This window comes from Tenrec ecaudatus, chromosome 4 (assembly GCF_050624435.1).
Source record: "Tenrec ecaudatus isolate mTenEca1 chromosome 4, mTenEca1.hap1, whole genome shotgun sequence".
Taxonomy (NCBI): Eukaryota; Metazoa; Chordata; class Mammalia; order Afrosoricida; family Tenrecidae; genus Tenrec; species Tenrec ecaudatus.
Window position 1 is genome coordinate 61,778,496 of NC_134533.1, and position 24,569 is coordinate 61,803,064.

At 47.6% G+C, this 24,569-nt stretch overlaps 1 protein-coding gene across 8 annotated transcripts in view; it reads left to right on the plus strand.

Moving 5' to 3' along the window:
* Nucleotides 1-342: 342 nt before the first annotated feature.
* DENND2B (DENN domain containing 2B) overlaps nt 343-24,569 on the plus strand; it is a 169,480-nt gene continuing 145,253 nt past the window's right edge. For 3 of the 8 annotated variants that reach the window (XM_075546108.1, XM_075546115.1, XM_075546111.1), the window contains exons 1-2: nt 343-584; nt 20,604-20,746. The gene's annotated coding sequence lies outside the window, so the exon portion shown is untranslated. The remainder of the gene's footprint in view (nt 585-20,603; nt 20,747-24,569) is intronic. The other 5 variants (XM_075546114.1, XM_075546119.1, XM_075546117.1 and 2 more) reach the window with 5 other exon arrangements.

Genomic DNA, 24,569 nt, shown 5'->3' on the forward strand with positions numbered 1-24,569 from the left:
GGCAGCGAGCTGGGAGAAGGGACCGAGCGGCCCGGGCCGTTTGAAGGCGGGCGGGCGGGCGGGCCGGCAGCCTTTCCCAGACTCTCCCTGCTCCAGCTTTTCGTGCATACCAGCAGAGCCGCTTTTTTCCTCCCGTGATTGAAACCATCTGGGCTGTAAGGGGTCACGTGGGTATGAGAAAATGACATAAAGTTTCAGACCCCGTTGTGCTGTGCTGCAGACCCAGACAGTTCTTGGTTGGATGGGGCGGAGGTGAGGGCAGTCCGGTTTGGGCCAATTCCTTCCTCCCCGCCCCTCCCCACCCTTTCTCCTCCTCCTCCTCCTCCTCCTCCTCCCCGCGAGCGGCTGCCTAGCTCGCTCCAGCAGGTCCGGGCCCACCCCTCTGCCAGTCTTTGCTAGCCCACCCTCCGTCTGGGGAGGAGGCACACCTCCCCCCGCCCCGCTCGACTCAAAATCTGCCCTCCCTCCCGCTCTCGCTCCAGCCCGGCCGAGGTCCCTGCAGCGGATGCCTGTCGCCTGCTCCCGCTCCGGGCGGCTGGGCTCCGGGGGAGCCGCCGTGCCCCGTCTGGTTGGGGACCACAGAGGTGAGGACATCCCTGCTAGCCGCCCTGGCGTCCCCCTCGGCCGCCTGGACCCCCCGACTGCCCTGGCTCTGGGGTGGGTGGCGGGGCGGAGGGGGCTCCAGTTCAGCTCGGCGTCCCCCAGCCCTGCCCCGGCGTCCCCACTTCCCCCGGCTCCCCGACTGCCCCCGGCGGCGCGCCCTGGCCGCGCGCCCGCTCCGGGAGCCGGTGCATCGCTGCGCCTAGAGACCCGGGAGGGCCGTGCGGGCGCCCGCCGGCCGGCCGGGGCGCGGAGCAGCCCCGCGGGGCTGCAGGCGATTGCCCTCCAGGCGGTCAAGGCGGGCTCTGCTTTCCGGCCCTGCTGGAGCGGGCGGTTGGGGGCAGGGAAGGTGGAAGAGAGGGTCTAGCGAGTGGGAGACGCGGACGGCCTGGGACCGCCTGGTCTCCTCGAAGCGGCCCAAGCTGCGCCCCGCAGCTGCCCAGTTCTTACCTGGGCCGTTCTAGCTTGTGTGCCAGATGCCGAAAGAAAACCAAACAACACGAAAGGCACTCGAACAAAGGAAAATTAACCTTACCGCTGCTTTTAAAGTTTTATTTTTTAATGACCCAAGGCTGATTTTTAACCAGGGTTTATGGTGCCTTATACGAGAATTTAGTAACCAATTATGGTTAGAGTTAAAAAAACCCCACAAGCGTTTTCAAGTTTCTGAAGGGGCACCACCTCCATGGGAATTGTAATTGCGGTTTGTAATTACTTGGATATGAATGAAGCTGCTCTTCTAAGTGAGAGAAGCTGCGTGGTGCCCATTAGCTTCAATCCGGTCCAGCCAGGTGCTTCTGCGGTTTGACCATCAGCGCCTTGGGTATGGTGAGCGCTTGTCCCAGCTCCGAGACAACATAGCAAGACAATGTTGTGCACCCTCTTGGGCGCACGCACTTTATCTGGTCATGTTAGGATAGGGTCACAAGGTTAAAACCCCAGGGATTGCGTTGTTATCTGCCCCCCTCCCAACTTTTAATCATATATTTTCAAAAGGTGAATCCTTTCATGGATGAGACTTTTTAAGACAGAAGACTTTCTAAAGTATCAGAAATCGTCTAGGTTTCAGAAAGTTGCTCAAGAAAGGACAGGGACCAGCTTGCTCATAGTCTGCCCCCCAGCCTTTATTAGGGGTCTATTAAGGAAAACTCAGGAAGGGGGCCTGTTGGCTTGGCCTCTGCAGACGTGTCAGGCTTTCTTAGGTGGCGAATAGAGATTGAGGCCTTCTTTTCATTTATTCTATAAATATTTCCCTTGGGAAAGCTCCCCAAGGGATGGAGAGAGACTTCTAGAGTGAATACGGGACGTTGCATTCCTTCTTAAGTGGGTTAGAACAGCCCCTGTTTGGGGTAGGTGATTCAATGACAACTCTACCTCCAAGCAGTTTATTCGTATTAAATACTTATGATTGGCTCGGTAATTATTCAAAGTTCTGCCCTTAAGTATGTGGGCTTCTTGGAGAAAGAGGAGTGACAACCTTAGGGTAAATAAGAATTTCAGATCTGTTGATGTAAAACGGCAGAATTCCAGAAGCTCCGAGGAGAGACTGGTTTGGGTCCAGGGTGGCTGCCTTCAAGGACAGCATAGAACCGCTCTGAATTGGGTTGGGGTTCCAAGGTTGTGAAACTTTGTGAAAGCAGCTGGTCGATTTCAAGCCCTTGATTAGCCATCCGGTGCTTAACTCATGGTACCACCAGGCTGAGCAAGGATAAATATTTAGAAAGGGTATTTCAATTGGGCCTCGAGGCACAGTGTATCTGCGAAGCTGGGAAGAGACTTGCTGGGGAGAGCCCTTGAAGACCAGAGAAGTGGAGATCGGAGCAGAAGCAAACCGCGTAGGGTCACACAGCTAGTGAGTAAGAGCTGGAATTCCGACTTGCAGCTACTGACGGAGCTTCTCTTTCTGCACGTGCCTTCCGAAAGGGTCCAATCCAGGCAGGTCCAGTTAGAACACAGACCGGAACTTAATCCTACAGCGAGCGCCTGTCCATGAAAGAGTTTTGAAAGAAGAGGCGATGGGCAAAGCAATGTCTTTATTTTTAAAACGTTTTATTGTGAAACTAGTTTGGGGTTTACTTACCTGACCATCAGCTTTGCCCACCTCCTTCTCAGAGCCCTGTTTTGAGAAGAGGGATGGGACCTCTGCTTGTAGGAATGTGGCAGGTTCATTACCAATAACGGATTAGGTATCATTAAGCTCTCATAAAAACACGCTGCCATCGAGTCAATGCTGACTCATAGCAAACCCCCCTGTGGGTTTCCAAGGCTGTCACTGTTTATGCGAGCAGAAAACCCAGTCTTTTAGAGGTTAAAAAAGAAAAAGAATCTGGTCAAAATAGCTGGGTAGTTGCACCTCCTGCCCAATAGACCACACTCTGGTAGCTTGGTTTCTGGCAAGAAGTGGTGGCACAGACAAGACTGCTGAGGGCAGAACAGAGCGAACTGGAATGGGTATGCAGAGCTGCCGGGCTGGTCATTTGTCCTTTATGTCCCCCAGGTGATTGCATTGCTTTGGTAAAGCGTTTCTTACCTATTCCGGAGGGGCGGAGAGGTAAATGAGTCTGGTCATGTGCCTTAAGAGCCTTTCCTTAGGGGCAAAGTAAAGCTTCCAAACCAGGGCCTCTTCCCTAAAGAGCTCGTTTAAGCTTAGGGGACGTTCCCCCCCAAGTCTCTTGTGTCTTAAAGAGCCTGAATTTTAAAACAGCGCTGGTCAGGTAAAAATCAATTCAATTCAGATTACTTTTCCTAATGATGAGGCGAATGAAGATAAGATATACATGATTTTACTTTTTGTTGTGGAGAACAATGAGATAGTTTTTTTGGGGGGGGGAGTGAGGTGATACTGTGTGGGGATTTTGAAAGACTGTGAAGGTCAGGATTTAAGTGTGCATAAAGCTGGTCAATTTCTTACCAGTTGTGTTTCACATACTGCATACATACAACTAGGGGGCTTATTTCAATGATCTAGCACAGCGGTTCTCAACTTGTGGGTCTCGACCCCTTTGGGGGTCGAACGACCCTTTCACAGAGGTCACCCGATTCCTAACAGTAGCAAAATGACAGTGATGAAGTAGCAATGAAAATAATGTTCTGGTTGGGGGGGTCACCATAACACAAGGAACTGTATGAAAGGGTGGCGGCGTTAGGAAGGTGGAGAACCACTGTAGCATGTAGCATGTAGCTGCTAACTGCAAGGCTGGGGTTTAAGTCTACCCGGAGACGCTTGGATAGCGCAATCCCAGCACTGAAGCCCGTGGGGCAGAGTTCAACTCTGCAATATGTGGCGTTGGAGCAAATGGAGTCCCCTCCATGGTAGCGGCCTTGGCTTGGTTACTGAGCAGACAGGGCCATTGAAAACGGAGTTTCTAGCCGGGCCCTTTAATTCTCTGCAGATAATGGGCGCAGGAAGGGGAGTAGTGGGTGGAGCCATTTTACTAAAATTATCTCCTTTGAATACAATCTGGATTCCTAGCGGTCCCTGTGTAACCTCCAGGCCTTTTCCTGTGAGTGTCAGTGCTCTGCAGGCCTGGGTCTCGGGGTAAGCAGGCAGCGCAGGCAGTTTTACTGAGGAAGGGCAGGTGGATGGGCAGAAAATCCAGCTTATCAACACGGGAGTTTTACTTTCATGAATGGTGGAGCCCATCTTGGTTTCTTGGTGAAATCTGAAACCCAAATTCTGTTCTCCGTGCCAGTTTTTGCTTTTCAAATCCTCTGCCTCTGGGGAATGTGCGCTCGCTGTTGGATTCGTATTGATAGGTGAAATTATTTCCAGCCTCTCTGTGCCAGCCCATCTCCGCTTGGGTTCTGGACTTCTCAGGGGTATCATCTCTGAGTGGTGGAGTTGGAAGCAGAAGATGGGGCCTACAGTTCTAGTTTTGCCATGAATTCTGAAATCTGTAGAGTTTGATGCTGAAGCGACCTTAGTTGATTTTCCCTAGTTCTTTTTTAGTTACCCTGGAGGCAGCCGGGACTCTCAGCGACCTCACATGAACAGAGGGAAGCTTTGTCTGCTCCTGCCCTGCCGCCTGCAACTTTGGGGATGCGCACATCAGTCACGTGGTCACTGTGTATTGTCAATGCCTTCCACCCTAGGGGGCTCATCTGTCAGCTCTATACGGGACAGCATTCTGTTGCGATCTATAGTTTTCAGAATGCCTAATCTGCCTTATCAGGAAGCCCCACGGCAACCTGTGCACCATGGATGACTCCTTGATTGCTGAAAGACGGGTGCTGTAGCGTCCAGCATCATGGCATGTAAGGTACCCCAGTACCAAAAGCTGACAAAGGAGTGGTGGCTCGTGCTTTGTTTGTTCGGCGCCATCGGGTCGGCTCAGACTCAGCGACTCCTCTGCCCAACACAACGAAGCACTGCCCGGTCCCGGGTCAGCACCCACGTTCCCATTCTTGAGCCTTTGTTGCAGCCACTGTGTCACTCTGTCTCGTTGAGTGGCTGCCCCTCTGCTTTTCCAAACATGATGTCCTTCTTCAGGGACTGGTTTCTCCAGACGATACGTCCAAAGTATAAAAGACCAGGTCTTGCCATCCTGCCTCTAGGGAGCCCTCTGGCCGTACTTCTTCCAAGACAGACCCGGCTGTCTCTTCTTTCAGTGTTCTTATTCAGACGCATGCATTCCTCTGCAGGCTGCTTCGAGACCCGAGACCCTCTTCGGTGCTCAGCTTGTGCGTCACGACCCCTTTGGGGGTCCAATGACCCTTTTACAGGGATCACCGATTCATCACAGTAGCAAAATGACAGTGATGAAGTAGCAATGAAAATAATGTTATGATTGGGGGTCACCACAACGTGAAGAACTGTCTTAAAGGGTCGAGGCATTAGGAAGGTTGAGAACCACTGTTCTAGACTCAACCAATCCACTGGGACCAGCCTCTGGTAGCCATGCCCCAAGGAATCCCTTGATTCCTTCTCTCATGTGCGTTTTCCATTTCCTGAGTGACATTGTGTTGGATCGTTAGCATCTGACAGGAGAACCCTGTCGGCTTTCCTTGGTGAAGGGCAGTGCCCACTGTTAGTTAATGGGTGATCTTTCGGGGTGAGTTCTAGGGCGCATACTCCTGAGATGGTTCTGAGTTCAGATCTCAAAAACAGACTTTGGCAAGGCTCTCATTTCACATGTCAGAAATGCTTGCTTGCAGTTTTGGCTCTTTGCTTATACAGTTGTTAATATTTTTATACTTCGTAAGCATTTGAATAAGGAAGACCCATGGAGAATCGATGCACTAAAATTATGGTGTTGTCTAAGGCCCCTGAAAGTGCTGTGGGCCGCCAGAAGAACAGAACAGCCAGAATGCGCCTCAGAAGTGAGGATGGTAAAAAGCGAGGGTGGTGAGACTTCATCTCATGTACTTCAGACACGTCAGGAGGGACCAATCGGTCCCTGGAGGACATTATGCTGCGGAAAGTCAAGGAGATGGGTTAATGCAGTGGCTGCAGCAAAGCCTCAGACATAAAAGGATGAGATGGCTCAGGGCCAGACCTGGTTTTGTTCTCTCGAGTCAGACTTGACTCGGTACCCAATAATAGTAAGCACTTTTCATTTTTATTACTTATCAGTGGAGTGATTACAATTTTGGAAGAGAGCTAAAAGTTGAGCAGAGCAGCTGGGAGCTCCCCTCCATGCTCAGCTGCCTGTAATTGCCTGGTATATTGACTGTTTTCACCTGCTCCCTCTCCAGCAGGAGCCCTGGTGGTATGGTGGGTACAAGTTGGGCTGCTCACCACAGGGCGGCAGCTGTGAACTCCCCAGTGGGAGAAGAAGGAGGCTTGCTACTCCCGTCAAGGGTACCGTTTCAGAAACCCACAGGGGCAGCTCTGCCCCGTCCTGTAGGGCCTCTGGAAGTTGGAATCCTCTTGATGGCAAGGAGTTGGGGGCATTTCCAAGTACTCTTACATCTCTTCCAAGAGAACTGCGCTCTCGTGAGAGATTGCACAGCCTCCCGAGGCAACGTTTTCTTAGATTTCAGCTTTCCAAATGATGGGCACAGGTGATTCCTTAGTGCTCCAGTGTCAGTTTCCTCTGAGCGTTTCCTACTCCCACCCTTTTCCATTCCTTTCCAATGCATACATTCCCAGAAAGTGGACCCATCGTTTTTGTCCTGGACTCCGGTGGCAACTACCAAATGTCCAGAGAGCCCTCCTTCCCTGGTTTTCTTTATAGGGCTTTCTTTCTAGAGGCTCGCTGCTAGGTGATTAGACTTGAGCTCGGTATTGGTCTTGTGCAGGAGTCAGTATCAGATATGTTGGCAACGGGAACTTTTGGATTCAAGGGAGCCTTTTGGAAATAAAATATGACGCTACCCCTCCCCTTCCCCTTCCATCAGCATGAGTAATTATGGGACATAAGTAAGCTCTGGAGATGGTCTTTAAAAAAAATCATCAAAAGAATTTTGCCCAAGTCCTTCAATTGCTTAAAAGGAATGCAGCCTTTGTGAGATTGCATTAAACTTGACAGACTCCCCCAGTTAAGACCTTCTCAGAAGATTGAGAATCATTTGTTTAAATTGGAAGTTAGGATTCCCAAGCAAATATGATAGAAATAAGCTGTTTAGCCCGTTGTCAACGCACAAGAAAGAAAGCGCTCGCTCACTCTCTTTCTTATAGCCCTCTTGTGATAAAGGGCCATTGTGGCTAGAAGATGCTGGGAATTGTGTCCTTGTTTGTCAGTGGTCTAGAAATGACTGTGAATGGACAAGTGATTGTGGTGACTACTTCTTCTTCTGTTTTTTAATGGGCTCTCCTAGCCCTGAAGTTGCGCTTTTAGAAGTTGGTTTATGTAAGGTCGAGTCTGAATCTAGGTGTTTGTGGCCCCTTTCCTGGTTCTTCGGTGGGGAGGCTGCCCAGCGTGATTCTCGTCAGTGCCTGTTGAAAGTTGGGGTCTTGGGGCATTTGTAAGAGCCTGGCCTCCAGTCAGGCGCTTTGTGTGCCTGCATCGCTGTCACACAGGCCCCTTCTTACAGCTGATAGTTAGGGAGTATTTGCTGCCGCCTGAAAGGAGCCCTGGAGGTGCTGTCGAGTAAGCGTGGAGCTGCTAACCAGAAGGTCAGTGCTTCAAGCCCACCACCCGCAGGAGAAGGCGAGGCCGTCCGCTCCCAGAAAGATTTGAAAGCCTCCGTCACGTGGGCTCGAGGGCTCCGGGTTATGGGAGAAGCATTCTGGGCTGGTGTTTCCAAGCACCTGTTTGCTCTCTTGTTGGATTTCTTTGGCAAACATGCCTGCTAGTCGATTCTTGGTGAATGCATGCGTGAGTGAGATTCAGAAGTGTGCACAGAAAATGATTTTTGCATAGGGATGTTGGCTACCTCCTGACTGACCAAGGGCTGTTGGGAAGCGGCCGTTTGGACAGCACTCTGGCCTTGGCTTTGGGTGCTAAGATGACCCCTGTGTGGGGCTGCGTGTGTATTTTTTAGGGAGTAAGCAGAACCCCAGGAACCCTGGTGGGCCTAGAGGTTACGCCCTGGGCCAGATCTGCTAGGCCTGCAGTTTGAAAGCTCCAGGCGCTCCCTGGGGGGAAGACGGACTTTCCACTCCCACGAACAGTTCCAGTCTCAAAAACTCCCTGGGCAGCTCTGGCCTCCCCTTCTCGGGTCTCTAAGTTGGCATCGACTCCGGCAGGGAGTCTGGTGTTTCGTTTCCAAACAGTTGTTTTCATACTCCTTGTAGCAGACTTAGATTCACCGGTGCCGATTCCAGTTCGAGTCACGACCGGCCCGATTAGCAAAAGGATGAGTGGTGGCTGCCAGGAGAAACTTTCCCCTGGGAAGTCCAGCCTTGCTTAAGAAGCCAAGCATGGGTTCTAAGTGTTTAAACCCAAAAGGCTGCTATACAAACCAAAGGGCGCCTCCCATGGGGATCAAGCCCCCGGGGAATGGGCGTTCTCGTGGAAACCAAAGCTTATGGCTTCCCAGGAGCTACAGGAATCTGTGTGTTCAGACCTAGAAAGCAGCAGAATTGCTATCGCGTGGGATCTTTGTGCTGCAGGAAGCGGGCCAGCACAGCAAAATGAGATTTAAGGGCAAAATGTTACTCTGGATTCCTAACGCTCAAGCTTGAGATTTCACTTTGGGAGGATTCGGTTTGGCCCCACTTCCCCTGCCGCATCTGTGTTCTGACAGGCTGCTGCCTCGACTGAGGATACTAGGATGGAGCGCCAAAGTGTCCAGAACAGCGCCACGAGGGCCACGGGAGGTGGGCAGAAGCCAGTTGGTACCTTGGGTGGTGTTTTCAGAACGCATGAGTAGTAGTAAGAAATAGCTTTGACAGAAGGTATTGGTAAAACAGCATCATCAGGCTTTATTAGTCGGTGGAACTGGCTACCTCTGCCTCTGACAGATTGAGATTTGAATGAAAAAGGCTGATCTGGGTACAGTGTCCAGCTTTGCCAGTCTCCAGATTGCCCCAATGGTTCCCATGCATTTGTCACCATGACTCGTCCTGGCATGCCAGGCGTAGGTTGTAGGACAGACGACTGTGACTTGGCTGAGGTCATCAGGAGTCGGCCCGCATTCCTTGCTGTGGTTTGTCACCAGGCCGGGGCAGGGGATGAGTAAGTTGGGGGTAGGGAAGAATAGAAAAGCAGATAAATAGTTCTGTGGAAACTGAGTTAAAAATTGACCAGAAGTCTCCTCCCCACCCCCAAACAACCCACTGCCTTGAGTCTTTTTTTCTGTTGGAAATGTCTACCATGTGAAGTTATGTATAAATTCTCATGCTAGCTCACTGCAGGCACACTGTGACTTGGATGCACTGGAAGGAAGTACTAGATGAGTCTGTGGAGATGTATATAGGTTGTACCCATTTTTCATGGCCTCTCGCCTCAATTTTGATGACAATTATTTTTCGGAGACTAGACTAGCTCTGGTGTCTAGATTTTTAAGGGCTAAGGGCACTGGGTGTGACATCCTAGGGAAAAGAGCATTTATATCTAGACAAATTGTTAGGAGAGAAGAGACAGACACGTTTGTTTATACACAAACCATAAGGACTGGGAAGTCAAATGGACAAGGTGTATGGTAGATAACATGACCGCCTTGGCCAACCTGACTGACTTTGCCGAGGTGGGACTGCTAGGTGGTAGGATAGTGATGAAATGTACATGATTCACATCATTGCTTGAAGAGGACAATGATTTTTTTTTCCTTAAAAGAAATCATACTAATTAAAAAAAATCCTACTGCATTCCATTTTTTCCCCTTAATCATTTTATCGGGAGCTCTTACAGATAGCGTAACATCCCACCATTCAGTCACATCAAGCAGCGTTACACAATTGCTACCACAATCAGTCTCAAAGCATTTTGTTTCTTCTTAAGCTCCTTGATATCAGCTCCCCTTTGTCCCCCCCCCAATATACCCCCCAGGAACCCTTATTCTTTTCTCTTTTTATTCCTATAGTATTTTTTTAAAACCATATCTTACACAATCCTATCTGTCCATTCACACACTATTTTGTTGCTCAACCCCATTGAGTGGGGTTATACAGTTATTAACTTCACTCCATTTTTGTCTTTGAAACTGAAAAGGCATAATCCACGAATGAGTGTTTGCCGGACACCCAAAGATGCGCCTGGCTCTACAAGAGCAGGTACACAGGAGGAGAAACCTAGAAGATATAGTTGCCTAGAGGCTCTAGAAAGTCTTACATGACCAGATCCTAACTGGTGACTGCCACATGGGAATTTGTGGGTCTAGATAAAGCTTAAGGCTTTAGGTTTGTAGCGAATCCAGAGCCAAGTGGAGCCCTTTGGAAAATGGAGTATCCTAGAGCTCAGATCTTAGCCGCCTTCTCTTCTTTCTGCATTTTTGAAAAAGCGATTTCGTGGCTTTAAAAGTAGTGGCTTTCCTGGCATGTTTACTGTGTGCTAGATAGACAATGTTCTAAGTGCGTTAGCTGGTGACCAGCTGTCATTCAGGGAATTCCAACTCGCGGTGACTAGTAGAAGGAGATCCCACTGTGTTTCCCAGCAGCGAGTCATTTAGAAATTGCTCTCCCGGTCTTTCTTCGGTGGTCCCTCGAGTGGCCGCGAACGACAGGGGGCAGCCAGAGTTAGCTGGGTAAGGGCCTTGAGAGCCCTCTGGAAGACCTTACATTTGAAGTTGAAGGGGTCAGGGTGGCATATAAAAATGCTTTGCAAAAGCTGATCTTGTCAGCAGTGTAGAAAACGTGTTGGACTCGAGGGAGAAACTGGGGGTGCCGTTGGAGCCAGGGCCTGCACAGCATCGGTTTCGGGGGATGACGACTAAGGTGGACCTTGTGCAAAACCAGCTCTCTGAGAGTGAGAGGGTGGAGCTAGGACGCTGGGCTCTTGCCTTCATTCTGAATGTGAGTGTGAGTAAGAATGACATTTAGTATCAGAATGGTAATTCCTTTAGGAAACCAGGACCACCAGAGCCAAACTGACACCCCCCCCCAAAAGCATGTCCTACAGAGAACAACACGAAACCTTCCGTGGGGGGAGGGACCGACACGACACGCCCACGTGGAAGCACACCAAGAAGGATAAAGAGGACCCCATATTGGCGCACCCAGCCCGGAGGAGGATGCCCCTGCACGGAGCTGCTAAGACAGGACTGGAGGGCCGACAACAGCTCGTGACGTGTTGTCTCCTTACTGGAGCGTTCTGTGACAGAGGAAAATAATGGGGACACACAGCGGGGGAGGTAATGTGGTCTGAACCGCGCCCCCCCCCCACGCAGTGGGTCAAACCAAAAAGGAAGCATAACAGATCAGCAATTGGAGCAAAGCCCCTGAAAGAGCCCCCCAAATAGACTTAAAGCTAGGAGGTGGGGCAGCTCCCGGAACTCCTCAGGACCAGAAGGGAGATGGTCATAAAGGTTAAGGACAGACCTGGAATTATGTATGTTTTCTCTCTTTTTTTTCCCTCCCATTTTTCAATCTTTTGTTTTCTTATTGTTTGGGCTGTCATTGCTGGTTTGCATGGGAAACAAGCTCTGGGAGAAAGCAACGGGGCCAAGGACACCGGAGGGTCTTGGGGGAGAAGGTGGCGGGTGGGGGACGGGGGCTGGGTGTGGTGAGCAAACAACACCATAGACAGGGGAACAACTAGGGGGTTAAACCAACAACTAGAAGGTTGTAGAGATCCTGTGGGTGTTGGAGCAACAGCACCCTAGCTGAGAGGAAGTACTAAGAGGTGGAAGTAGGGGGAACGTGATGGTGGGGCAGGAGGAAGGCAAAAGGAAACCGAGGGAGGCTCTGGGAAGCCAAGCTATGGATAGAGGTATAAGCATAGGTGTGTGTATACGTAAATTCTTTAATCCATAAAAATAGAGGTATTGGCCTATGTACATATATTTATATGACAATACACTGAGGTTGTGGACAGACCTTGGACCTCAGCTCATACCCTCCCTCTATCCCTCCCTCAAAACAGGAACACTGTTCTAACAAGTTGGCATTCTGTGATGCTAACCCACCCCCCACCTGCACCCCCATGCACAATTGCTGAAGACAAATGGGTACATAAGCAAATGTGGTGAAGAAAACGGATGGTGCCCGGCTATCAAAAGATACAGCATCTGGGGTATTAAAGGCTTGAAGGTAAACAAGGGACCATCCAGCAGAGAAGCAAGCCCACATGGACTTGTGTGACCATGAGATGTCATTGGGACTGGGTAACAGGCATCAAGAGACCTGTAACAAACAAAACACATTGTTGGGACACATCGTTCAGTGTAAGACATGAAAAAATAATTTATAAATTATCAAGGGTTCATGATGGTGGGAGACTGAGTGGGGGGAATGAGCTGATACCAAGATGGGCTCAAGTAGAAAGGAAATGTTTGAAAATGATGACGGCGGGGAGGAGACAAGCCAATCGGTGCAGTGTAGCAACGAAGAAACAACTTTCCTCTAGTTCCTAAATGCTTCCCCCCTTCCCCCACTATCATGATCCAATTCTACCTTACAAGTCCAGCTAGACCAGAGGATGTACACTGGTACAGATAGGAACTGGAAACACAGGGAATGCAGGACAGATGATCCGTTCAGGACCAGTGGTGAGAGTGGCGATACTGGAGGGTGGGGTAGAAACGGGGAACCGATTATAAGGATCTACATATAACCTCCTCTCTGGGGGATGGACAACAGAAAAGTGGGTGAAGGGAGACATCAGATAGTGTAATACAATACAAAATAATTTATAAATTATCAAGGGTTCATGAGGGAGTGGGGAGCGGGGAGGGAGGGGAAAATGAGCTGATATCAAGGGTTTAAGTAGAAAGCAAATGTTTTGAGGATGATGATGGCAACAAATGTACAAATGTGCTTGACACAATGTATGTATGTATGGATTGTGATAAGAGTTGTATGAACCCCCAATAAAATGATTTATATATATATATATATATATAGTTGAGAACGAGTGGGGCGAGGCAGAGACCCAAAGGGGTTGCAGGGAAGGGATGAGCCAACTGGGTGCAGTAAAGCACTGATGGAATCTAAAATATTCCTCTGGTTCCTTGAGGCTTCCTCATCCCCCCTGTCATCACCCCAGTGCTGCTTCTCCCTCTGGACTAGAATGGAGCATGCACACAGGTATAGATAAGAGAGAAGAGGTCATGACACATGGAATCCAGGAACAGGACTAGGACTAGTGATACCAGAAGGGTGGGGAGCGGTAGGGGGAACCAATTGCAATGCTCCACACATAACCACACACCCCTCTCCTGGAGGAAGAGCAACAGAAAACATGGGAGAAGGGCCACAGTGGTCAGTGTGAGATGTGAAAATAATTTATGCTCCATCGAGGGGCCAAGAGGGTGGGGATGGAGTTGATACTAAGGGCCCAATAGAAAGTAAATGTCTAGAAAAGAATGATGGCAACATATGTACAAATATGCCTGATACAATTGATGTATGGATTGTAATAGTTACAAGAGCCCCAATAAAATGATCTCTTAATTATAAATAAAACGAGATTAAAAAAGCCTGGACCAAGTTGGCAAAGTAGAGCGAGAAGGTGCCACTATGCTGGCTTGAAGAGAGGGCTGTGGGGCAGGCCCACTGCCTCCAAGAAGGGCCTTCCTGGACCACCCTCTGCCAAGGAGCCCCACTGGGACCCTGGGAGCCCGGCAGCCCGTCTGTTACCGTGTTTTAAGTGACAGGCCTTGGTGGAGTACAATCTAGCCCCCCTGAGCACAGGCCTATTCGCGTATGAAGTCCACATACAATTTCAACCAGAGCTTATGGGCTGATCCAGCCTGTCCCTTGTACCAGGCCAGTGAATCGGCAGCACAGGGTCTGAGACTTGGAAATGGTTTTTTGTCCTCCAGAATCTTTTCATCTGTGAAGAAAAACTTGGAAATACACATGAAAGTGAGAATACAGACCTTTAAATAGTATCTCATACGGATCCGAAAGTTTCGGTTGCCTAAAGAACAAAAAAATCTGGCAGCATTCAATGTCCAGCAAGTATTGATAGTGCAGTACTTACTACACACCAGGCACTGGACTGGGTCCTGGAGCTTCAGTCTCTGGATCCGATCGCATCTAAAGTTATTAATAGACTATAAGGGGGCTTCACAAACTTCATGAACAAATTCCATGATCTTTTAATTCCCCTTTTGCCCACCAGATTTTTGAAGTCCCTTCCTATTTCACAATAAGCTCTTTTTAGACCCAAATGCTTGTTCTGGAGAGAAGTCTGAATTGGGGTGGGGAGGATCTTCAGCTGCCAACTGACTGCAATGTATCAGGTAGGTAATTGGGTAGCTCTCCAGGTCACTGGGCTTCTCAGCCGAGAGAGAGAGAGTGAGGCACAGCAGCACCTCTGGGCACTGCTGTCTCCTCTTGACTTGGTCCCCCACCTCTGTCTCTAACTTAGTGAGCAATGGAAATTGGCTTCTTTGCCTTATTAAACTTGAGAAGTCTCCGTAGGGCAGTACGTCCCCGATGAGACCTTCAAGTTAGGACTATTACCAGAAGACCCCTCTCCCTGTTGTCGTCCCCCTCCTGTGAAAGTGGCCTTTGTCTGCAGGATGGAACAGGGCCACTGTGCTGGGTGCTTTTTTCAGACGCTTTGCTTGCTTCATTGACTCTGGAGAGGCTGGCTGGGTAGGATGTCTTGTGCTAAAATTTCCCATAGTTTGGAAAGACAGCTGCTCAGACACAAGAGAATCAAAATAAGAGAGATACAGAAGAGTTTTACTGAGCGTTGCCGTTACCATCCGGAACGGGATTCCCCACCTCCCCCCTCCTCGGCTCTGTGCTGGGAACCAGCTTCTCACTTTGGGGATTGATTCTGATTTCTTCTTGTCTGTGAGCATCAGTAGCAGAGACTACAAAAGAAATGGTTTTTTTATCTTTCTCTCCAACTTGGTGCTTTAAAAATATGTATTTGCATTGTAGAACTGTATCTGAAAAAAACCCCAAAGCTTTACTTCACCGACACCCATGGGTCCCCATTGTGACCATCCGTTGGTGTGTCTCCTACATCTTTCTCTAGGCACTGATGCTTTTGTTGTTGACTTAGCTCCAATCACGGAGAAAGATTTCGCCTGGTCTGCTCCTTCTTTGTGGTCGTTGGTATATTCAAGTTCACTGCTGGTGGCCTATTCAAGTTCACTGCTGGTGGCCGCTGTCTATTTTGAGAGCCCTCCACCACGAGGGTTCATGTTTCAGCACTGCATTGTACAGTGCTCTGTCGTTACTCATAAGCTTTCATTGGTTACGTTTTCAGAAGTATGGCTCCAGGCTTCTTCTTTCAAATTAGCCTTAGCCTGGAAGTGCTAGTGAAACCTGTCCACTGGAGTGGCCCTGGTGGTAGCTTCCAGCATAATAGCAACATACAAGCCACTATAGCAGCGGTTCTCAACCTGTGGGTCGCGACCCCTTTATGGGTCACCCAATTCATAACAGTAGCAAAATTACAGTGACGAAATAGCAACGAAAATGTTCTGGTTGGGGGTCACCGCCACATGGGGAGCTGTATTAAAGGGTCGCGGCTTGAGGAAGGTTGAGAACCGCTGCACTATAGCATGGCAAACCAATAGGTGATGGTCTCTAGACAAGCATTTATGTGTATTTACCAATTGCTCCCCTCCCCTTCCCCCCCCCAATTATCTGTACCTTTCCTACTCAGGGGATTTTAATTTTAACCAATCCTGGACCATACGTCCCTCAAATGTCCTGATAGTTTTTCCACACTGTAACCAAGTGCTATATCTGCTTATGCCCCTTAAACTTAAAAAATAAATAAAGTTTCCCTTAAACTTTAAAAACTCGAACCAGTTCCTTTTATGTGACACTAGCTCGTTTGGGTATCCTGAGCAGCGACTTTTCGTTGGGTGCTGGCTGTACGGTCTGGGTTGTGCTAAGGGCTTAACAACAGCATCAGCTCAGCTCATCCTTGCGACTCTGAGAAGCCTATCTTATTGTTCCCTTGTTCCTTATTGTTATGTACTGTCTTCCTGTGGGATCTCAGATCCCTATCCCTGGGTTCTAGTATTTCTTCTCTCAGAGACTGGCTACTCATCGGCCACTTTAATAATATGGACTCCCGAACCAGATGACGTGGGCTCGAATCATTTTTCTATCACTTCATGTTATCTGTGAACTTGAACGAGCCGCTTAACCTTTCTGTGCCTCAGTTTCCTGTTTGCAAAATGGGTGGTGGCGGCCGTAATAATAGTATCTACCTTTAAGGTATTTTGAAGTTAAATGAATTGATAGGTGTAAAGTGCACATAGCTGGAGTGTGTGTGTGTGCGCGTGCGTGCATATACATGCATAACTGAGACAGCTGGCTGACCACAGGTTCCTCAGACTTCCCATGTCCCATGGAAAGCTTATCTGTGAAGCTGCCTTTTCCTCCTCCTGCATTTCCTGCCTCTTTAAAGTAGCATCGGCGTGATCTCGGATTTCTCCTTTCCCTCAGCAGCCATGTCCATAAAGGCTTGTCTACTTTACTGACCGAGCATCTAAATCGGACTCTTCACTCACAAGCCTGACCTCCAACCTGGCCAAGGCCCTGGCATGTCTTTTCTGAACTCCGCTTTAACGTCCCAGGAGGTCGGCCTCTGGCCTCTTGTTCAGTCAGTCTCCTGGGCGACTCGACTCCCTGGGGAGCCTTCTCAAACAGGCTTAATTTAGATCCTTCCTTGTTAAAAGCTCTTTCCTTTGCTATTGAATAATGATGTACAGTAAGATACGTTAAGGGCACAAATACGTGTCAACACTGTCCAGATGAAGATCTAGAACACTCGGCCCCAGCGGGTTGCCTGTGCTCCATCCAGCTAGCCTGCCCCGGCCTGCTCCCAACTGCCCTCTCCCCCATGACCATGTCTTTTGCCTATTCCTGATCCTCATAAAAGGGTATCATAAGGGCCTTTCTAGATTCTTCTTTGTTGGGATAATTCCAAACTTCTAAGCAAGGCATTCAAAAGTCTTTGGCCTCCGACTTGTATTGCACGCCTTCCCACATACGCTGCTTTCCTGCACTGTCCAGACCGCCAGCCCAGAAAGCTCTTCCTTCGGTTTAAAAAGAAAAAAAGATGTTGTAGGTGTCTTCCCTGCCCCATCCCCTGCACACATCTCTCTTCACCGTTCCAGCAAATGTCCTTCTGAACTCAGCTCCCAGAAGAATCAGTCCTTCTTTGCCCTCTGAGTTTATCTTTTCTCTACTCACTGCTTTATGAGCTCACGGCTCGTGGGGCATCGTCCGCCTCATTGCTTCCTTGATTTCTACACACGCAGTTCATGTTCTTCCTGGAAAATCCAGAGAGCGAGACCACGAAAACCAAAGAGTCCACCGTAATCCCACCGCACAGGCAAGTCACAGTCTGCGTGCCTCCCGACACACACACCAAGACGAACACAGCCAGGGGGACAGGTCGTCACAAAAGACGAAACGGTTACCTGTTTCCGTCTGCTGCGTGCATTTAGTTTCCAGTCGCACGCCTGGGTTTCCTGCAGTCCTCTGGGGATGTGTTCCTACGAGTACAGTGAGCCAGTGAAAGGGTTGAACGTCTAAAAAACACTTATTTTATTTTGGGTGAAAATATAGCTGCAGCGAAACATACATCCCTTCCACCGTGTGACCCTGGTTACATTCTGAGCGTTGCCTTCCCATTCTGTTGGTCGCTGCCCGAGTTATGTCGCCCCCTAAACATCTCGCCCATGAGTCACGATTGCCTATTGGAACTCAAAGAGGCAATTCTTTAAAAGGCGACAGTGCGTAAGGCAAATATTCTGTACTCATGGAACTAATCTGTTGTTTAAGTTAAAGATGACTTCTGGGGTGGGGCTAGTTCCAGCCCATGGGTTGCAGATGATCTGGGGGCAGTAGATTCCAGGGCCTTCTCTAATCCCATCAGGTCCAGTAAGTGTGAGTTCCATAAGAGTTGGGGATTCTCCATTTTTTGTGCCCCCTTCTTGTGCGACCTTGGTCAGAATGTCCGTTAGTGGTTGCGGGGTGCCATGCTCTCTTCTTTGTTCAGCTTACACCTGTTGTGTTAATCTTGACTCATAGCAACCCTGTCGGACAGAGTGCAGTTGCCTCATAGGGTTGACTTTCAAGGCTGTAGTCTTTATAGCAGCAGATTACTACGTCTACCTCCTGAGGATTGACTGATGATGTGTTTGAACCACCAACCTTGTGGTTAGAAGCCCAGTACTGAGCCACGGTGCCACAAGGTCTCCTTGTTTACCTTAGGGACTATTTTCCGTACCTTTGATTGTCTCCTTGTAGGTATTTAAAGAACATGCATGCAGAATGAAATAATCTTTGGAAGTCCATGGATTGAATTCAGAGTCTCCACCATTTGGATCGGAGTCCTGGTGGCATTGTGGGTTACAAGTTGGGCTGCTAACTACAAGGTCAGCAGTTCGAAACCACCAGCCACCCCGAGGAGAAAGATGAGGCTTTTCTACTCTCACAAAACGTTACAGTCGTGGAAACTCACCGTGGGCAGCCCTATAGGGTCGCCCTGAGCTGGAATCAACGCAGTGGCAGTAATTAAATGAGTGAGTGAGATCAAATTTGGATGAGATAAAATTTACGTTTCCACTAACTGGCATTTAGTGTTTTTTTTTTTTCTTTTTCTGGTTACTCTAGGCAAAAAAGGGCAGCAGCAGTCGTAGTAGTACTGATTACTTTGTCCTCAGTAGAAATCAGCGTTATTTCCCTGAGTGAACGCCACGCTCAGAACCCTGGCTTTACTGTGTTTCTTTCCTAAGGCCATTTTATCTTTGGGCCAAATACTTGGGCAGTATCTGGTACTTAATACCCTAAGCCAAAGCCAAACCCACTTGCCCTAAGTCCTGACTTAGAGCACTGCACTGTCAGGGTTTCTGAGACTATTCATCTTTACAAGAGCAGACTCCGCTCAACCTGGCTCACAGTCATGGACTTGATTCTGACTCGGAGCAGCCCTGTACGACAGGGTGGAACTGTAAGTGTAGGTTTCTGAGACCCTAACGTCTTAGGGGAAGAGGAAGCCGCCTCTTTTTCCCTGCTGACCTTGCAGTTAGTATCCCAACGCCTAACACACAGAGCCACCAGGGCTCTTTCGGCACTTAGTAGGTACCTTGTCAATATTAATTTTTAAAACTTGTAACTAAAAAAAAGTACAGAAGTCAGACTGTATAGAGAATTCTGATGGACGCTACATCTAGCTTCAAATATTATCAACATTTTGCCAAATACATTGCATGAATCCCCCTTCCGTTTTGGGCATCGTGTTAATTTATGCACAAATATTTTAGAAGGCATACCTAAGTGATCCAGACTTTGAAAATATATAACCACTTTCCCCTTTCGACATTCAGCACACTTAACAATAATGAATGTCTCAGTGCCAATGCTGTCCCTCATGTAGACCCCACGTCGAATCCAGCCATTGGTTTCTGTAGGGTTTCCGCTGGCTGCTTTTCAGAAGTAGACCCTTCTAGTCTGTTTCCGTCTGGAAGGTGCTGGAAACGGGTTGGCCACACAGCATTACCCAGTGGCTGTATTTGAGTCGCATGCCTAGGGATTGAACCCGGCTCTGATGTGGAAGGTAAGAATCCTGTCCCTGAACCGCGACTGCTCCTGTATCGTTTATGATCCAGTCCAGTCCATGTCCTCAGTCGTCTCAGCTATATCTTGTACCTAAGTTTGATTTTTGAATCAGGAGCCACATCAGACCCATGCTTTGCATTTGTTGGTATTTCTCTTCTATAAATGCTAGTTTTTCATACAAGCTAATGAGTAATTTATAATGTAATTCATAGCATTGTATACATTGCTTGTTAATTTATGTTCATGTTCCAATACTGGTTTTCTCCCCTCTAGGCTCTCTGTTGCATTTTGCATATATATATATATATATATATATATATATATATATATATATAAATGTATTATTTTGGGGTGATAATATACACAGCAAACACACACACCAGTTCAAGTTTCTGCCTGTGCAGTGACGTGACACTGATGAGCCTTCTGAGTAGTGTAATCATCCCCACCCTCCTATTCGGGGTTGTTTCCATGCCCCCTGAGGTTCCTACCCGATCTCTCAAGTTGCTGTTAAATCAATTTGATTGCACATACCTTAAGATAGCACAATGTTCAAGGTAGATACTGTATATACTTGAATATAAGCTGACCCGAATGTCAGCTGAGGCACCTAATTTTACCACAAAAACTGCATAAGAAGTGTGCTGAAAAACTTGGCTTATACACAAGTGTAGATGGTAGTCTGTACTCGTTAAGTTACTGTTTGACTTTTAGAAGACCTCAAGGGATATTCTTGGTTTAAGGTGTAAAAATTCTCATAGGGCCATAGTTTCAGAGATTTATCCAGCCTACCTGACCCTGGAAATCCTTCAAAATATGAAATGCTGTTCTGAGTTTTTCCCATTTTGATCAAGATGGTCAGTAAAGAAAGGTGGACACACTGTTCAGTCCTTCTAGATGTCATGGAGACAACTAACCCCACATTCTACATCCTCCTCCTCTTCCTGACGCTCCTCCTTCCTCTGTGCTCCAGGTGACTGAGACCATTTGCTGTACCTCGGACAGCCACTTGCATGCTTTTACGACCCCAGGCGCTGCACAAGGGAGTAGGAGACACACCAAACAGAAGCACTAGACATCCAAACCCAGGAGCCAAGTCCCATGAGGCATTTGGTGGTACATATCTTTGTTGTATTTTTACTACTTTATTACTCTCTACACTTACTCTCTTTGTTTAATATCTTACTTATCTCTTATTTAAAGTTGCTAATTTGGCTATTTGGTTTTTAAAACTTCAACATTTTAAGTTTTATTTAAAGGCATCTGTTCAGACTTATTTTGGAGTGAGGTATGTGATAGGTAGATTTTTTTTTTAAGTCCAAGATCTAAATGACACTTCTTTTTTCATTTTTTCTGGAGACACTGCACACATAATTTATGGTAAAGATACTTTCTCTAGCAACTATTTTGAGCAGGTCTGGATCTTTGCAAAATTGTATCTTTTGCAAAATTGGAAGGCATTCAGATGTGTTTGTTTTTTTTTTTACATAGAGGGTTTTTAAAATTTATCTTACACTGAAAAAATATGAGACTGGTAATATTAGTACCTGGCTGTTGATTTTGTTCTGAATTCTAGAAGTCTTGTATTTGGGCCAATTCCTTCTATCATTTCTGAATGATTTGCATCTATTAAACTTAGTTATAAATTTGAGCCCATTCGTTCAAAGACTTCTATTATTTATAGACATCTGTTTATAGGGTGGCTCTCTGAGCTGTATTCCTATGTGGTTGTCATCTTGGGCATTCTTTAAATTTGTTTTAGTAAATATGTGTGTGTATTTATGCATATTTTTTCTGATTAGTTTCTTCCTTTGAGTAATTTCTATTTTTTATTGCATTTATTCATGGCCCTTACATTTATTCGACTTCTGATACTTACACTTACATAGTAATTATGATAGTCTGTTTCACAGCCTTGAGACTCAAAGTCACTTATTCTGGGAATTGATAACAATGTTTACTCAGGAAGGCATTCCATGTCATGTCTGGGATTAGCGTTTGCTCTTCGTTTCTACTGTGAGTCCCCTCTTCCTCCCCCACCCCCACCCCGCCTCTCTCCTTCTATTGCTCTGCCTTTTTCCTGTTTATTCATTCTTCTGAAAGTGCTTGTTGACCCTCCTCTCGTAGTTTCAGGCTATTCTGTTTGTACTTATAAAGACTGGCAAGAAGTCTTCTCCAATCTATTGGGGTGTCATTTTATGTTCATTATGAAGGGTTAAGGAATTGAGACTGAAGAAAAAAATTATGATGGTGAGTTTAATGAATGATTGCCTACCTGTGAATTCTCTCATCTATTTGGGAATGGCGATGTGGAAGCGATATGAAATTTCCAAATTCCACTTTGACTTCTGTTAAGATAATCATGACGTGAGAAAACACTCCTGTAGGATGCGGCTTCTCCCTGAGATCCACACCATTTGGGACCACCAGGAGAGCCAGCTACCTAGCGCTTCAGCCTCCAGCTTGAGCAGCAGTCAGTGCTTGAGCGTGGGTGCTTAGTCATTGTGAAGCCCTACACAAGATACCATGGAGGACAAACTGCTGTCAAGTCAGTTCTGACTCACAGCAACCCTGGATGAGTTGACCTACTAACCAAGGTCAGCGGTTGAAGTCCAGCGGCCATTCCGAGAGAGAAAGACGAGGCTTTCTGCTCCTGGAAAGAGGCAGTTCTAGTCTCTCCTCCTAGGTTGCTGTCATGGGGAAGACTCAAGAGGAGTTACCTGATCCTTCGAGCAGGTAAAGGAGAGCAAAATTTCAAACCATTTTAAGGTGGAGGCTTCAGTGGTGCTCACTGCATTTACCATGTCTTACCTCCATCCGCCTTCTCGGTTTCCATTCACCCACCTCTGCTAACAGAAATTGCCTCCAAATAATGCCTCTGTGTGTCGCCTTCACATCCACCTTCGGTGATCACTAATGCACTTTGGGCTCAGTGCATGTGTCTATTCTGGGTAATTCATATAAGTGGGAACATGTGATACTTCTGCATCTGACTTGACTTAATATTTTCAAAGTTGCTCTGTGTTGTAGCATGTATCAGAATCTCATTTCTCTGTGTAGTTGAATACCCTTGTAAGTATGAGGGTGAGTCAAAAGCCATTACTACAGAATCATAGAAACATTTAGTAAACAAGTGTGAAACATTTATGAGACAACTATCCAAATGTGAAGCCATGTGTGGCAGTCACCTAATCTAGTGTCAATTTCAGGACTAGGCGTGTAGGGGTGGAGTCTAGGCTGTCAATCTGGAGATAGCCAATGAGACCTCTGTGTGGGGAGGGCCTTCTGAGAGTCTGGTGCTTCCTCCTCTGAGGCAGAAGACACGGCTCTCTCCCTGCTACTCCCTGGGAGACATTGCAGAAGACAAGCCACATGGACGCAACCAGACCTAGGGAGCCAGAGAAGCCACACAGAGACCCCTGCCAGCACTGAGATGCTTCTAGCACCGCTGGGACCCAAACACTTTCTACCGACTGGCTTGTGATCATCCTGCATTTGGCTTCATTGCATGTGTTTCATGAGTCTGAAGAGGATTTTATAGATTGGTATTGGACATATGGGCTAATATCAGGCTTATGGGCTTGGACTGGACTGGGTTGGGATGTTTTCCCAATGTTCAATTCCTCTTGTACATAAAGAGTTTTCTTATACACATGAATGTGTTTATGAATTTGTTTCTCTAGTGTACCCAGACGAACACACCGTGTGTCTTGACAGATCTTTGATCTAGGCCTGTAGACTTCAGACGGTACTGTTTCCATCTCTACAGCCCTTCCCAGGATACTGCACTCTGATTTATACTGTTGAAAAGGCAGTTTGGGCACCCTCGGGGGACTCAAACTGTGTTCCTTGTGAATGTTCCTTGGGTTTGGGGAAGAAAAAGAAGTCTGAAAGGGCAAGATGAGGGGTGCGGGGTAGATTGAGTGCTTCCTGAGAAGATTCTAGTAGAACATCCCTTAACTACCGAGTGAGTAGGTGCATGCTTGTGATGGAAAACGATTCCTTGGTGCACCTTTCCCAGCCATTTTCTCACCAGTGCAGGTATCAGTTTTCATAGAATGGCTTCCTAATTAAGCCCCAGGAGCACCCTCCATCCTTGAAAATCTAGCCAGAGAACCTTCTGGGAATACCAGGAAGCAATCACCATAACTTCCTGAGCGGACCTTCCCAGCTTGTATTTTCTTGGGCCAGCATCCCCTAGGAAGGCCACTGCTTTGATTTGGCCTTTGTTGGAAGGCTCTCTCAGGAGACCGCAGTAAGGGCTTTACTGAGAGACCTTGTCCACAGCAGCCACTGCTCACAGAGACACTGACCGCGCTTCGTTGGACACACACCTGGGTTTGTGTAAAATAGAATCCCAGCAGCAAGACTTTCTGACGGACCCCCTTTGGTGCCACATCCGATCTCTCCATTCAGCTGGGGATGGACACTTGAGTTGTTGCTGACTTTTGAGTATTCTGCAATATTGAGTATTCTGTAATATTGAGTATTCTGTAATATCGAGTATTCTGTAATAGTGCAACGAACGAATATTTTGAGTATTCTGTAATAGTGAGTGCAACAAATACTGGGGTGCAAATGTCTGTCTGAACCCTGCTATCAAGCCTTTGGGATCTGGACTGTCGAGAGGGAAATGTGATCAATAAGGCCCTTAGAGTCAAAAGATTTTATTGTATTGATTTATTTTGCCGGGGGGTGGGGTGGAGTGGCTTTGCAAACAGTAGCACCCCTCTGGAGAGATTGAATGCGCCCATTAAAAATTTGATCAGCTTTGACACAGTCCAAACTGGAAATGTCCCAAAAGGGGAATTTAAAATGCTGGGTCGCCATTCATCTAGTTGGCAGGAGGCGGCTTGGATTGGTTTGTTTAGTTGATGTGTTTGCCGTCCATTGTTTAGTTCGTTTTATCTAATTATTTAAACCTTCCCCAGAACCATCT